Source organism: Bos grunniens, chromosome 16 (genome assembly GCF_055505025.1).
Source record: "Bos grunniens cultivar Pamir isolate PY7600 chromosome 16, Bosgru_T2T1.0, whole genome shotgun sequence".
In the NCBI taxonomy this organism is placed as follows: domain Eukaryota; kingdom Metazoa; phylum Chordata; class Mammalia; order Artiodactyla; family Bovidae; genus Bos; species Bos grunniens.
In genome coordinates this window covers 57,106,457-57,119,157 of record NC_141180.1, presented here as the reverse complement: position 1 = coordinate 57,119,157, position 12,701 = coordinate 57,106,457, and positions in this window count along the sequence as shown.

Below are 12,701 nucleotides of genomic sequence, written 5' to 3'. Positions count from 1 at the left end.
AGAATACTGGAGTGGGTTGCCACTGCCTTCTCCCTTCATCTTCCACACATCCGATCAAAAGGCCAACATCCGTTAGATCATTGAAAAAGCAAGAGAGTTCCAGAAAAACATCTACTTCTGCTTTATTGACTACACCAAAGCTTTTGACTGTGTGGATCACAACAAACTGTGGAAAATTCTTCAAGAGATGGGAATACCAGACCACTGGAAATCTGTATGCAGGTCAAGAAGCAACAGTTAGAACTGAACATGGAACAATGCACTGATTCCAAATTGGGAAAGCAGTACTTCAAGGCTGTATATTGTCACCCTGCTTATTTAACTTATATGCAGAGTACATCATGAGAAACACTGGGCTGGATGAAGCACAAGCTGGAATCAAGATTGCCAGAAGAAATATCAATAACCTCAGATATGCAGATGACACCACCCTTATGACAGAAAGTGAAGAAAAACTAAAGAGCCTCTTGATGAAAGTGAAAGAGGAGGGTGAAAAAGCTCCCTTAAAACTCAACATTCAGAAAACGAAGATCATGGCATCTGGTCCCATCACTTCATGGCAAATAGATGGGGAGACAATGGAAACAATGACAGACTTTATTTTTTGGGGCTCCAAAATCACTGCAGATGGTGACTGCAGCCAGGAAATGAAAAGACGCTTGCTCCTTGGAAGAAAAGTTATGACCAATCCAGACAGCGTATTAAAAAGCAGAGACATTACTTTGCCAACAAAAGTCTGTCTAGTCAAAGCTATGGTTTTTCCAGTAGTCATGTATGGATGTGAGAGTTGGACTATAAAGAGAGATGAGCACCAAAGAATTAATGCTTTTGAAGTGTGGTATTGGAGAAGACTCTTGAGAGTCCCTTGAACTGCAAGGAGATCCAACTAGTCCATCCTAAAGGAAATCATTCCTGAATATTCATTGGAAGGACTGATGCTGATGCTGAAACTCCAGTACTTTGGCTACCTGATGTGAAGAGCTGACTCATTGGAAAAGACCCTGATGCTGGGAAAGATTAAGGGCAGGAGGAGAAGGGGACAACGGAGAATGAGATGGTTGGATGGTACTCAATGGACATGAGTTTGAGTAAACTCCAGGAATTGGTGATGGACAGGGAAGCCTGGCATGCTGCAGTCCATGGGGTCGCAAAGAGTAAGACACAACTGAGCAACTGAACTGAACTGAACTTCCATATGTGCTGGACTCAAGCTTACCTTGTTTATGCCTTTTGTGTGCTTTCTCTGTCACTCAGTTATGTCCAACTCTTTGCTACGCCATGGACTGTAGTCCACCGTGTTCCTCTGTCCATGGGATTTTCCAGGCAAGAATTCTGGAGTGGGTTGCCATTTCTTCCTCCAGGAGATCTTCCCAACCCAGAGATTGAACTTGTGTCTCCTGCATTGGCAGGCAGATTCTTTACCACTGAGACACCTGGGAAGCCCTCTACTTTGTGATTTCCCCCTTCTATCTTTGTAAACTCTTTTCATCCTTCAGAATTCAATCCCAGGCCCACCTACAAGCAGCCTTCCTTCAGTCATTCGTGCACATATTAATCTTATAACTGTGTAACTATCTCTGAAATTTATAGCCAGTTATACAATGTCAGGACCCTCCAATATGTTTCTAATTTCATAGACAATTCTCTCAACTTGGTTTTAAGATCTTGAAAAATTACGCCTTGAAATAGTGTGCCAGAGCCTGACCTAACGTGTGATTGATTGACATACTATCTTCAGTCTGTGGACGGATTGATATATCAGAGTAGTTGCTAGATATCAAGACATCCTGCAAAGTCATGCAAGAAATTCTCCAGGCCAGAATACTGGAGTGGGTAGCCTATTCCTTCTCCAGTGGATCTTCCCAACATAGGAATCAAACTGGGGTCTCCTGCATTGCAGGCAGATTCTTTACCAACTGAGCTATTAGGGAAGCCCTGCTTAAATTTTAAGTACTTTCAAATTGCGTTACTTTGTTATCCAATGACGTAAGTAGAAGTCCTACACATCTCAACTCCATCCCAGGAAAATATTTCTTTTTTCCTCTGTCATTCAGCCTATTCTTTTTAAAAAAAGATTGATGAATAGTTAATTTATGATGCTGTGTTAGCTTCAAGTGTACAGCAAAGTGATTCAGTTATCTATATATATCTATTCTTTTTTGGGGTTCTTTTCCATTATAAGTTAGGACAAGATATTGAATATAGTTCCCTGTGTTGTACAGTAGATCCTTATTGTTTATCTATTTTCTATAGTAGTGTATGTATATATTAACCCCAAATTCCTAGTTTATCTTCCCTCCAGGCAAATATTTCTTAATGGAAATACAAGAATTGCAAATGGTGACTTTTGGATTAAGTCTCAAGAATTAAGCAGCATTTAGTTGTTGCAGTCAGTGGGGTAACCAGAGCCTTGCTTGGCAACCTGAACAAGCAGCAAGGAAGAGGAGGTGGAAATGCTCAAGGCAGGGCTTACTGTGTGTGCCCTCCACCCTCTATCTCTATGGAAATGGAGGATGGACTTATGCTGATAGGGCATTTATAAAAGAATAAATCACAGCTCCTGCCCTCTAGAAACTTGAATTCAGTAGGGTCAATAGAGGAGCCTATGCATAATTATAATACAAACAATGTGTATTATGTGTGAAAGGTGTATGTAGGAATAAGCTGGAGAGAAACCTGAGGTCTTGGGATGGGGTACTGAAACAAAATGCAAAGTCTGAAAGAGAAGCCATGCTGAGGAACAAAGACGCAAACTTTGGTTTCAAGCCCATTTGAGATGAAGGCTTTTAAGTAGAAATATACTTAAATTTCCTTGGAGCTAGGTCAGAAATGAATGACCTTGGTGGGAGTGTCATTTGGGGAATCAGGAGCAGAGAGATAATGATGGAAGCATGTAGATAAGTGGCCCAGAGGTTACGAGTGAGTTTTTCTACATGTTATTTCTTCATCTCTAAACCTATGTTAACCATACTTGATTTCTACTTCACATGAAGTTCTGAGAATTAGATCTTGCAAGTGCTTTACTGAACTTGTACTGACAGATCAAGGGGATGGGCTTTCATCTTGCTGCTGCGAAGTTCCTGGAGTCAAGGGGCCAAGAGGTTGCTTTCCCCTCACACTCCCAGGTGCTGCGGCTGAAAGGACCATCTGTGATCCCTCCTCCCCCATGTCTAAGACACATCTAAGACACAGAAATGAGCCTGTGGTTCTGTTGGGCTGGCCAAAAAGTTCGTTCAGGTTTTCCATACTATCTTATGGAAAAACTCAAACGAACTTTTTGCAACCCAATACAATGGCACCCCACTCCAGTACTCTTGCCTGGAAAATCCCATGGACAGAGGAGCCTGGTAGGCTGCAGTCCATGGGGTCGCTAGGAGTCGGACACTACTGAGCGACTTCACTTTCACTTTTCACTTTCATGCATTGGAGAAGGAAATGGCAACCCACTCCAGTGCTCTTGCCTGGAGAATCCCAGGGACAGGGCAGCCTAGTGGGCTGCCATCTATGGGGTCACACAGAGTCGGACATGACTGAAGCGACTTAGCAGCAGCAGCAGCAGCATATACACTATGGTTCTTCTTTCAAACCACCTAACTATAGAACAAATCACCCTAAGGAATTTCCAATCAACTCATATCAGCATTGTAATAGTTACCGTAAGCTCATAATCTACCTCTATTAAGGTCACCTGAGGTGCTTGCCCACCAGCAGATTTCTAGTAAGCAGGTCTTGTGTGGAAAGGGTCTGGGAATATGCATTTTAAGTCACTGCCCAGATGATTCTTATATATATGCAAGTCTGAGGACTAAATCTCTACATCTGCAACTTTCAACCCATGTTGGCCCTACTGTGTAAGAAATATATTTTACAAGATCTCATACACATACATGATAAAAGTGTCATGAAATAGTACAGACCCTGAATACATGTGAGGCTGGTGATGATTATGACTGGTGATTATTTCATTCATTTTAATTCATTTTTTAATGTCCATAGTGATTCATAGTACAGATCACAACTTGTACTTTGGAAAATACGGTGTCTAGATGGAGAGGAAATATTATATAAGGCTTGAGGTTAATACTGTAGAAAATCATTTACGATTGCTTAAGTTAGAGGTTTTAACTTTTTTAAATGCAACTCTTGTAATCTGATTAACACGAAGGCTTCATCTTATAGAAAAAGTCACAAGCACACATACTTTCTCATGTCTTTTCAGGGAGTTTTTGGATCTTCCTCTGTCTCAGAACTCTAGATAAACAACCGTTCATTTAATTGCAACTCTATCAGAAGCAAGAGTAAAGAGTGGGCAACCTCCTGTCATGATGTCATGGTGGGGAGGGCTTGGTCTTTTCATCTTACAGTCATAAAGACTGATACCCATTGGCAGTTCTTTTTTTTTATGATTATCTGATATCACAGGAATGTGGTCATTAGAGAAAAATGCTGCCAGAGGATAAGAATGGCTGATGGGAAAAATCTTTTTTTTTTTTTTTGGAGAAGAGGTAATTACCAAAGGCCAGAATACTGGAGTGGGTAGCTGTTCCCTTCTCCAGGTGGTCTTCCCAACCCAGGGATCAAACCTAGGTCTCCCGCATTGCAGGCACATTCTTTTCCAGCTGAGCCACAAGGGGAGCCCAAGAATACTGAAGTGGGTAGTCTATCCCTTCTCCAGTGGATCTTCCCAACCCAGGAGTCGAACCAGGGTCTGCTGCATTGCAGGCGGATTTTGTAACAACTGAGCTATGAGGAAAGTGAAAGTAAGGTGAAGTCGCTCAGTCGTGTCCGACTCTTTGCGACCCCATGGACTGTAGCTTACTACGCTCCTCCATCCATGGGATTTTCCAGGCAAGAGTACTGGAGTGGGTTGCCATTTCCTTCTCCAGAGGATCTTCCTGCCCCAGGGATCGAACCCAGGTCTCCCACACTGTAGGCAGACACCGTACCGTCTGAGCCACTAGGGAAGCCCACCAAAGGTGGCAGAGGTCATTAATACAAAGCGTAGGAAGGAGGAGGACTTCTGCAGAGCCTGACTCTCTTGGGCCCCTCTGACTCTGGGTCAGGAATTAGGACGTGAAAGATCTAGCTTTAGACTGTGACTAAGCACCTTCATGGCATGTCTCAGGAATCCCCAAGGTAGCCCAGAAATGGCATGTGACTTTGGAGTTGTTTGGGCAAGCCTAGAATATTTAGCTTTCTTTCCAAGAAGGCTGTGTAATAAGGAAGAGTCAATTTTTACTCTTCCATGCTTGATCTTTTTCTTTGTCCACTTTTGTTATTATAATCACACATAAAGGCCTGCCTCTGAGAATCCAGCCCCTCTGCCTGACTGTTAAGCTAAAGTGCCTTTGTTCAGAACCCTGTTCTGCTGTAGATGGCAAGAAGGAAGAAATTAACACATTCCTTGCATGATGCTTGCCATTCTAGGAGATACTTGCAAGATTAAATGAGTTTTTACTTTGTTTTCTCACCTCCCCACATCTCTGATCCATAAAAGAACCTGGCATCCAGATCCTGGGAAGAGAGTTAATTTGAGACATTAGTCTCAGTCAGCTGGCTTTATGAATAATGTTATATTCCTTGCCTCAACACTTTGTCCCTCGGATTTATTGGCCTCTCGTGCAGCAAGCAGAGTGAGCTTGGGCTCGGTAATAGCTGTTTAATTAAGGAATGACTCAGATGTATCTCTGCACTTGAAATGGAGACAAAAGCTGAGAAGATGCTCTACCTCCCAGTACTAACTGAAAACTCCTCTGTGCATAGTCATGCTTCAGTGTTAAGAAGAGTTTCTGGGAGGGCACAGGAGAGAGGAGAGGAAAGAGAGTTTGGGAATGCCAACTGAAAAAAAAAGCACAACCTAAAGTTGAGAGTTATGTTCTATATGGTGCACTTTCTGAGGACTTCAAGCCCAGGACACAGCATCTCAGATAATGCTGAGAAAGCTATCCTGAAGAGGCAAGGAGGGATGTTAGGATATATAGAAGTTTCTGCAGTGAAAGACCAGGTAGTCAGTGCATCAAAGGATTACTGTTAATAAAACCTGATAATTCAAGTTAAAAGAATTCAGCACTTTTCTACATAATGGAAGACACAAAGTCTGGACTCACTGAAATCATACGTTTGATATGCTATGGAGCATATGAGCTATGCTATGAGCTATGCTATGAGCTATGAGCTATGCTCAGCTATGGAGCAGCCGGGATCCTGTGTTTTCTCATCCTGATTCTCCTCTGGGTACACTGTTGGGAGGTGGCTGCCATGGCTGACTGCCAGGTGGGGGGTAAATCCTGCTTCCATCCTGAGTTCCCTCAGGGCAGAGGGCCAGCTGCAATGTGATGGCTTGATGGCCACAACACTCTTTATTTACTGATATGGCAGGCAATATTTGAGTTCTCAGGAGGGTGCTTTAGAGCAGTGCACCTCAAAACACAGTCGTTCCCTTCACAAGTGCCACATCCAGAAGTGTTCATCGTCTCTCAGTAACACGCTAAGTACATGTTGAGAATGCTTAGAAACATCTAGAATTTTACAGTGATTATATGTCTGGGGTCTAATAATATTTAACCTTTTATTGTATGTGTCTAATTTTAAAATATTAGTATTTCTATGAATAACATGTATTTTTACAAAAGTGTCAGCTGGGACAGATTTGAAATTGGGGTGAAGGAGGAAACAGAACAGGTCCTATCTTGAAAGCAGGATTCCATCTTGGGTCAGACTGTGCCCAGTATCTATGGAAATGACATACCAACTGGAAAACCAGGCCCCTGGAAGGAAGAACCCCAGGGCTCTCTGTTGCCTAAAAAAATACCCTAGTTATCTGTGTAACCGAATAGAATCATACATTCTATTAAGCTTATTGGGGTGTGACCACAGGCCTATTGATAATTGTCCACTGTTAACTTCCTAGGCTTAAGGCCTTAGAATCACGGGTTAACTTTGATTGTATCTTTCTTTTTCCTTAGTTCAGACTAGTTGCAGGGAATTGGGGGAGGTGGGTTTGGGCACTTACACTTAGGGTATATAAGGTTTTCACAAAAACTGGTCGGGGTCCTTGGCCAAGAGGAGACTCTGCTTCGGGCCCGCCGGTGTAATAAACTGCACTCCACTATCCGCATCGTCCTTCTGAGTGAGTTTGTTTTCCAGAACGCGTGGCTACAACGGGGGGGAGAGGGAAACCTGGCTCTTGAGTGTAATTCGTTTGAAAAGCACTGTTCTAGAGCAATAAGACATGAGTTCAGAAGCCTAGGAGAGTGATGCAAAGACCAGAGCAGTGAACACCTCCCTCAGAACCGGGCCTCGCCTCCGTGAATATGATTTCCAGTGGCACTTTGGTCGTCTTCTGAGAGGCTGAGGTGGATGAGGAGTGCTCTATTCTGGGAACATGACGTCATGGAGATTTTGAATTTTTACCATAAATAGAAGGGAGTCAGTACTTTAAAGCCTATGTGTGCATGTTTGGGTGTGTGTGTGATTTTTCTATTGTACCTCACTAGGGCTTTGGACATATTTTAGAAGCATTTATTATGAAGTGAAAATGGCTCTCTCCATTTAATAGGTAGCAAAACTGAGACCCAGGGAACAAACAGCTACACAGTTACATTATCTGTGTAACTGAACAGGATCATACATTCAGTGTGGCACACTGAAACCAGAAATCAGACCGAGAGTTCCGATCATTCCATCCATCTGGTATGGCTTAACATCCAGACCCTGCTTTTTCCCCAGAGGAGATTCTGGGGAGTCAGGACAGTGTTCATGTATTGTTTATCATTTAAAGTTCTTGCTATCACGAAGAAATGGTCTATAAAAATAACAGGCAGCAGAGCAAAGCAAACATTTCTTCAGTAATGCATGAAGCTATCTTAGTGAAATGAGTTTCCACATGTCGAACTGCAAAATAGTCTTGCAGTACAAATAGTTGTGGTCTTATTTGGGGAAAGAATGTCAGAAAACACACAATAATACATTTCAATTTTAAATTGAAATTGTATTTACTCAGGGAAAGAGAGAGTTTTGTGATTTTTCTATTTTTGGGTCTAATAGACCCAAGGGAGTGAGTTCTGTTAGAATTCAGAGCAGCCCAAAGACAAGGAGGATTGAACAGTCCCCCTGGGACAAAACTGTTAAGGAATTAAAAAGAGCAAGCGATGGTTCCCAGCATTATTTTAAAGCTGGCTCAGTAGAAGCTCGTGGTTCTATTCAGGGAAAGACTGACTTTCACGTATAAGCACACAGAGTTGAGTCCTTAAATATTTTTGCACATGAATGATTTTTCCGGACTGCTGAAAACTCTGTGGCTGTCCGACAAATCTGCTTGTCATCTCCTATCCCCAGCATGCTCATTCTTGTCTCCGTGCTGTTGCCCATCACTTGCTCTTCACAGAATGCCTGATTCACACCTCTTCTCGTATATTGGTCTTTTTGTCTTTTAAAATGCAGCTTAAAGCTCTGCTCCCCAGAAAGACATTTTTATTTATTTATTTTTTTTTAAGTCTAGATATTTGATTAAAATTAGGTTATGCATTTTAGACAAATTTTTAAGTTTAATGTCAAATTTATTAACCTTTCCCTATATGTTTTGTGCTTTTTGTATTTTGTTGAAGAAATCCTTAATAAAGATATTCTGCTATAAAAAAAAAAAAAAGAAAGACATTTTTAATGAGCCCCATGTAACTCTGACCCACTTAGCTGTTTCCTCATGGCCCTAACAGGTGCCTTGCATACTATCTTCCTATGCAGTTATTTTCCTTTATAATTGCTTTTCATTTTGTGGCGTGTGTGTGTGTTCAGATCCTGGTGGTAGATCCGGGTGAGTGGAGATGAGAGTAGGGGTCTTGGTCTAACTGACTCAAGTATGAGCTCCTTGAAAGTAGGGACAATTCCTTCTGCTGGCATCTGGGCACAGTGGAGTCTGACATATTCTGTAATGGCGTGCATGACTCTGGACAAGTCGCATAGGGCTCCTGTGGAGATTAAACAAAACAATAAATGGAAACTGCCGGGTGTTCAGTAGGTTGTTAAATAATAGAAGCCTTCTATTTCTGCAGATTCTAGTATACAAGGCACACGATGGGAGCTCTCACTTCCTGATGGCTGGTTGTTTTGTTGCTGTTGTGGTTTGCTTACTAGAAATGGCCCACATTTACTTTCCTGGGCTGGATAGATGGTCATTTAGTCTGACACTGGCATTAGGACACACCCAGTCTTCCATTTATGGTTTATCCTTTGAGGAAGGTGGTTATGAATTTAGTGACACTTGCTGGACTGAGGTCATTGCCTGGTTTCCCCGTATTCCAGGAGCATAGCTAATAATAGTAATTAATAATAATAATAATGATAATAATGTAAAGCACTATAGAATTTAAAGAGTCTTTCATTCAATTAAAAGAAGAGGAAGAAGAAACAATAAATAACATTACTGAGAGGCAGTTATGGTGTTTAGAACTATTTAATGTATCTTACATGTATTAATTTGTTTAATCCTCAAAATAATTTGGCAAGAAGGACTGGCTGCATGAATTGTGGGCTCAGGGCAAGTCCCTCATTTAAAAATTATTCAGAATTTCAAGGTGGTGGGAGCAAAGGATTAACTTAAGCTCAGGTTCAAGCCCAGGTCCTCATGAGTAGGGCCCTGTGTGACTGCATGGGTTGTGTGCCCGCAAAGCCAGCCCAGTCTACATGAAAGTTATTGTTATTCGTACTTCTGGCAATTTATATCTTTTAGTTCAATTGACAAAGAGGACTGAAAGTTTCCTCAGTCTTCTGAGAGTCAGCCCACCCTGCCTGCCCTTTCTTCATTGTACCAGTTCCAGACATTTTCTCAAACATCCACCTACTGTAACTGCTAGACAGGAGTTCATATCCACAACCTTTGCCCTGTGGGAGCCTGTCTTTTCATAAGTGTGTACCAATTGAATACACTTGGAGTTATTTACACTTGATAGTTGCCTACTCCCACTGACAGTAAAGATCTCACAGGCTTTGAAAATAAACTTACAGTTACCAAAGCAGAAAGATGGTGGGGGAGGATAAATTAGGAGTTTGGGATTAACATATACACACCGCTGGGTTTCCCTGGTAGCTCAGCTGGTAAAGAATCCACCTGCAATGCAGGAGACCTGGTTTGATTCCTAGGTTGGGAAAATCCCCTGGAGGAGGACACGGCAACACATTCCAGTATTCTTTCCTGGAGAATCCCCATGGACAGAGGAGCCTGGCAGGCTACAACCCATGGGGTTGCAGAGTTAGACATGACTGAGTGACTAAGCACAGCACAGCACATACTACTGTATATAGACTACTATGTATAAAATAGATAAATCAACAAGATAATCAACAAAGACCTACTGTATAGCACAGGGAACTCTACTTGATATTCTGTAATAACCTATGGGAAAAGAATCTGAAAAAGAATGGTTATATGTATATGTATATAGCTTCCCTGGTGGTTCAGACAGTAAAGAATCTGCCTGCAATGCAGAACACTTGGGTTCGTATAACTGAATCACTTTACTGTACACCTGAAACTAACACAATATTGTAAATCAAGTATACTCTGAGATAAAATAAAATTTAAAAAAATCTAATACCTTTAACTATATAATTAGTCCACAAGCTCTCTCACAACCCTCGCCCAGGCAACTCCTCTTTCTCCATCTCTATACATAGGCTTAAAATTCAACATTAAAAAACTAAGATCATGGCCTCCCATCCCATCACTTCATGGCACATAGATGGGGAAAGAATGACAGACTTTATTTTCTTGGACTCCAAAATCACTGCAGATGGTGACTGCAGCCATGAAATTAAAAGATGCATGCTCCTTGGAAGAAAAGCTATGACCAACCTAGACAGCATATTACAAAGCAGAGATATTACTTTGCCGACAAAAGTCTGTCTAGTCAAGGCTATGGTTTTTCCAGTGGTCATGTATGGATGTGAGTTGGACTATATAGAAAGCTGAATGACGAAGAATTGATGCTTTTGAACTGTGGTGTTGGAGAAGACTCTTGAGAGTCCCTTGGACTGCAAGGAAATAAAAATAGCCAATCCTGAAGGAGTGAGTGAAAGTCACTCAGTTGTGTTTGACTCTTTGTGATCCCTTGGCCTATACAGTCCATGGAATTCTCCGGGCCAGAATACTGAATTGGGTAGCCTTTCCCTTCTCCAAGGGATCTTCCCAACCCAGGGATCAAACCCAGGTATCCTGAGTGCAGGTGGATTCTTTACCAACTGAGCCACAAGGGAAGACCAATGGAAATTACTCCTGAATATTTATTGGAAGGACTGATGCTGAAGCTGAAACTCCAATACTTTGGCCATCTGATGTGAAGAGCTGACTCATTAGAAAAGACCCTGATGCTGAAAAAGATTGAAGGCAGGAGGAGAAGGGGACAACAGAAGATGAGATGATTGGATGGCATCGCCGACTCGATGGAGATGAGTTTGAGGAGGTTCTGGGAGTTGGTGATGGACAGTGAAGCCTGTAACTAGGATATATGTGCTGCAGTCCATGGGGTCGCAAAGAGCTGGACCTGATTGAGAGACTGAACCGAACTGAACTGTCCTTTCCATAATCACACCCCCTTATACACACACACATACTCTCCAGGCTGTAAGTTACATCTTTTCATTATTTCTTTCCTAATTCTTGTTTGCTCTTGGTTTTCATTCTAATCTGATGTCCATATAAGAACATCAAAGAAGCTACATAATATAGTTTTGGCATGGATCCTGCCTGTAGGGCCAGACTTGCTTTTACTTTATGTGTAAGAAGGTAAACTCAGCTATTCACATATATTCCTGTCCCTAACACTCACCTCCATGTCTCAGCTGCACTGATGTTCTCATTTTCAGAAGGCTAACAGTGGTTTTTAGGGTGAGTATAACGGAAGGGAAATGAGGGAGATGGGTGTGGGAGTCAGCAATCCTCAGGAAGATGCCTGGGTATACAAGCAAGAGACTCAGAAATGAATGAAAAGAGGCCTTGATTTGGGGCTGGAGGATCCAGGTTTTCAGATGTTTGTTGTGAAATGTGTGCTACCAGGCAGTCATTTCACCTTTGGAGACTTGGTTTCTCCTTTGGGGAATAAACTAAGAATTTTTGTCTGCTTATCAGACTTTCAGTGTGGATTACATGAGATAACGCAAAGAAACAAGTTTAGAAAATACACAAAAACATTGGCTTATTCTATTTTTATTGAGATATAGTTGACATATAATATTAGTTTCAGGTATATACCATAATAATACGATATTTGTATACATTGGGAAATGATAACCACAATAAATCTCATTAACATCTATCACTTTACAGAGTTACAAAAAATTTTTAAGATCTACTCTCTTAGTAACTAGGATATATGTGATTATCATATTATTAATGTAGTGTTATTGACTACAGTCACCATGCTGTACTTACTTTCCCATGACTTATTTAGTTTTAGCTGGGAGTTTGTAACTTTTGACCACTTTTATCTACTTTGCCCTCTGTCACCCCTCGCCTCTGGCAACAATCAATCTGTTCTCTGTGTATGTGAAGTTTTTTCTTTTTTAAGATTTCACATGTAAGTGAGATCATATGGTATTTGTCTTTCTCTGTCTGACTTTTTTCACGTAACATAATGCCCTCAAGGTCCGTTCATGTTATTGCAAATGGCAAGTTTCCATTCTTTTTAATGGCTAGATAATATTGCATT